Here is a 4,659-nt window from a genome sequence, read left to right on the forward strand (position 1 = left end):
GCGAGGAGCGTTCCTGGCTGGGATAAACGGGATTAGAGAACAGGCAGGTGCTGACAGGACCTTTATCCACGCTCTGCACGCCAAGAAACGTCCATCCACTCAGCTCTTCCCCAGGAAAACGAGGGAAGAGATTGGAGGGATCCTCACACAGCAGAGCCCTTCTCCCTCTCCTCTCTGGAACTTGGATTTGCTGGGGGAGGAAGGAGGAAAAGTCGCTGCTCCCTCTGGATCAGTCACCCAGCAAAGCCCCAGCTCCAGGACAGGTAAAATCCGCAGGGATGGATCCCGTGGGAGCCGAAATTCCCGACTTTGCTGGGATTTCAGCACGCTCCAGCTCCTGCAGGACTCTCCTCATGGGGAATTTTTCCCTCAGTGATTTCTTTTTTGTTTTCTTTTTTCATTTCAAATTTCCCAGCCTTTGGGGTTCTTCCCCATGGGAATGCTGCTCCTGGCTGCCCAGCCCTGGCAGGGTTAAACAATGAGTGTCACCTGCACAAATATTCCTCTTTTTGGTTTGTTTTTATTTCCTTTTCCTCAATTCACTTTTACAGCATTAGCTCAGGGCGGGTTGGTGAGGGATAAAGGTGTTTGGATTCATTTCAACAGGTAACAGAAGCAGGAAAAACTCAGTGTTCTGGTTCTTTTGTCTATTTACAGGGATAGAATAAAAGGATCCAATGATTACACAATACCCTGAGGAGGGGGAAAAGAAAAAGCAAAACAAAAGAAAAAGCATGGCTAATGTCCAGCAAAAAAAAAAAAAACAAACAAAAAACAAAAAACCAAAAGGATTTTAAGGAGGAAAAAACAAGCTGGAAACAAAACAAAATCCAGAGAAAGCATGAGAAATCAAGTGAGGGATTTACAGAAAACCAAAGGGGAGGAGGAGAGGTGAGAGAACAGCACCGAGCAGTGTTTGCTCTGCGGGGAGAAAAAAGGGATTTGTGATAAGAGCAGGCTTGGCTGGACACAGGAGCACAAACCCACGGCCTTGGCTCCCACTCCAGCACCAGGAATGAAGAAGAGGAGCAGCAGCTGGATGCCAGAGAGAGAAAAATAAATCTATAAAACCCTTGAGCACAAAAGGAAGCCTTGAAGATGTGAGAGCGCCTTTGTGAGGCTGTCCCTATCTCATCCCACATCTCCAAATGCCGTGTACTTGTTGCTTAACAATTTGTTACAGCAGGAACAGCCTGGAAGACAAAACTTGGGAAGAGCTGAGTCTCCTCCTCGCAGCTCAGAACTTGCCCGGGAGATAAAAGCCTTTCAGCACAACAGGGAGAAAGTGTTTATTCCTCTCCTGCCCTTTCCTTGGGAGGCAGGGCTGGAGAGCTTCTGGAATTTTCCTGGGGATGTCTTTGTCCTGAAGAAGCTGGAGTTCCATGGGGGGGTTTCTGTGGTCAGAGCATCCTTCAGAGCTCGGCTTGGAGCGGGCTCAGGCGTGGGATCCACACAGAAACCCAGGGCACAAAAATCATCCCACGGCGAGGATCCCAACAGCCAGCGGCCTCCAGGGCCTCTCCCACGGCTCTGCTGCCACAAAGGTGGCTTTGCAGGGACAGAAATCCCTCTTTCCATATGGCAACAGCTGTCAAAGGGATCTTTCCAGCCCTGGCACGCACGGCAGGGGCAGCTGGAGCCACGAGGGCGATGCCTCGTGGGCATCTCAGAGGCTCTGGTGGCATCCCTGGAACCCCCAGAGCCAGGAATGGGATGGAGGATTTGGCTCTGAAGGCAGATTTTTTTTCCCATCCCATTTATAAATATTCACCTGGATGTGTTTTACCTTGATGGTTTTTCGTTGGCGCAACAAGAAAACTGATATCTCACCTTGGCTTGAAAGAAAGAAGAAGGAAAAGAGACAACACCCTAAATCCTCCACCTTGTCTTCTGCTCTCTAAACTAAACTCCAAATTAACTTTTTCACCTTTTTAAGTGACTTAAGAAAACTCTCCAATCTACACATTCACACTTTCAGCTTTTCCATCTAACTTTAACAATTATTCTCATGTAACACCATGAAAACAAACCCAGAAATGGAATGTTCTATGGAATTCAGCGCTCTCCTGGATCTCAGAGGCACAGACACACACTCTGTGTCTCAGCCTCCAACAGCAGCAAGGGTTAAGGGAGCGGCTCCAGGCAGGGAAGGCAAACAGGGCCAGAAATTCTCCTGCTGCTGCACCCAGAGAGGAGCTCAGCCACCACGGGCTCTGCTCACACCATTCCCAGCAAGAAACACTCAGAGTTTGACCAAAACCAGCTGGGGAGACACACCTGGACACACCAGAGCCCTCTGAAGCTGAGATGCTGAGCTCCAGAACCAGCTCAGGCACAAAGAACATCCCAAGAACCGGCGCTGCCTCCTCCGTTCCCCACGGCGTCACGTGGAACCCGAGATGCGTTTCCAGCTAATGAATCATTTTTACCAAATCTGTGCTGATGATTAAAAACATCAAAGCTGGAATTAAAGGCTTACCGAGCATGAGTTCATATTTCAGCGTGTTTGCAACCACTGCACGGGTACAAGTGGAGAGAATTAGAGCGGGACAGATTGTAATTTCAGTGATTGAATTAAGGGAGAGAAATCTTCTTGCCTGTCGTGTTCCTCCTCTTCTTTTGGTGCTCTCCATCCCAGCTCAGCATCCCCAACATTTCCCCATTTTTCGGGCAGGTGGTGCTCGGTAATTTTTCATTTTGGGAGAAACTCAAGGGGGGGTTTTGGCAGGATTCCTGAGCAGGGCAAACTTCCAACAGCCAAAGTCTTCCATAAACACCAGCTCCAGAGGTGGGAACGGCTGGGGGACAGCAGGGGAAGGAGGAAAAGCAGCAGAAGTTGTGGAAAAGCACCAGGAATGGATTGGCACAGCTTTTCCAAGGCTAAATCAAAAAGAGTTGGGACTGCAAAATAGCCAGAGAGGCACCTGCAAGGAATTTTTAGTGGTGAGAGAAGCAGAACTCCCATAAAGCTGGAGAGTAACTTTATTTAGAACATAAGGTATGAATATTAAGGACCTCCTTTAGGAACCTTTGACAGGCAGCATTATAGATATTTTAATAATGCAAATCATTTAATGCCTTTAGTTTCATGCCTAAGTAAAAAAAAAAACACATTTAGATTCTGATTTTTAAACTACAATTAAGACACTTAAAATCAAAACAAAAGTCAAACTCCCTCAGATAAGTCACTGGTAGCCATGGTGACTGTAATATTTCAGATCCTGAGGCTTTATATCACATGCCCAAAGGATGAAAATGAGTTTTCAGCACTTCACACTCACAAATGCTACGTTAGGGCAGAAAGGCTGAGCCCTCCACTGTGGATTTGTTGATTCCCAGACTCTCATTTGGCATTTTGGGATGATGTTCCCGTGGCCTTTGCATCCCTCTGGGAAAACACAGCAAGGATTTTCCTTGGAAGTTTGGGGGAAAAGGAAAATGAGGCACAAAAATACCTGCCCTGTTAACCTACTTCTGTTCCCAGCAGCATTCCCAGCCCAAATCAGCAACCACAATAAGCACTTAATGATCAGCAGCTAATTAAATATTAACACTCTGAAGGAAGGGTTGTTTTCCAGGGAAACACAATCATCCTCAAGGAAGATATGGGTGCTGGGAAAAAAAAAAAAAAAGCATTTAATCGATTTCTTTGTTCCCTTTTCCAACTCCTTCCCTTAATTTCTGCCATTTCCCTCCTCTGCCTCCACTCATTTTCCACTCCTGACACCATCTCTTTCATCAAAGCAATAAATAAAAGGAGAGAGCCTGAGCCTAATATCGCTATTTAAAAGTGACTGGCAATTTGCAGGGCTCAAATAAAGAGATTATAAATGGGGCTGAGTTTCAGGAGAAGAGATACTTTGTGTGAAAATAATGGACCTCTGGAAAACGCCTCAAGTGCAACAGCGAAGTTTGAAAAGTCTCCAGCCTGAAAATTTAAGGGAAATTAATGTTTGGCAAAGGGAGAGCGAAGAAATATTGGCTATTTGAGAAAGAAAAAGGATAAAGGCCAGCAAACAAAGAGGTTTTTTAGTTCTGTTTCAGGGCCCCAAAGGCTGGTCCCTCTTCCAGCAGCTGCACTGGTCAGCACTGGGATGGGACTGGGCAACCCAGGCCTGACTCAGCCCTGAAACTTCGTGAAAAAAGCTGGATTTTACAGAAACCAGGAGGCACCTGGTTCATTTTCCAGTGTTTTCTGTTTCAGGTCCTGCTGATCCCCTCATTTCCTTATCTGCATCCCATTTCCCCCAAGCTGGAACCAAGGACACCCCAGAGCCCAAAGGAAAAGCAGCAAGAAGCTTTTTAAATTTATTTATTTGCTAAATATTATTAATTTTTTTATACCTTTAGATGTCTCAGACTTCTAAAAATCTAAATTCTAAATTCTAAACCTTCCAAAAATCTGTTTTTTCTTTTCTTGAGAGCCGGACTCGCTCGGGGCCCAGCAGACACACACGAATTTATTCTGCTCCCAGGCATCAATCAGGAGGTTGTTTGCAAGCCAAAGGAGGTGGGATTTTGCTTTCTGCACTAATAAAACTGGATGGATGTCAAAAAGCTGCCTGGCCTGGTAAAACAGAGCAGCAGAAAAGTGGATTTTGAACAATTTGAACAAAAAGTGAACAATTCCAACTCTGCCACCGCCTGGGGCTTCAGCTC

Source organism: Parus major, chromosome 28 (genome assembly GCF_001522545.3).
Source record: "Parus major isolate Abel chromosome 28, Parus_major1.1, whole genome shotgun sequence".
NCBI lineage: Eukaryota > Metazoa > Chordata > Aves > Passeriformes > Paridae > Parus > Parus major.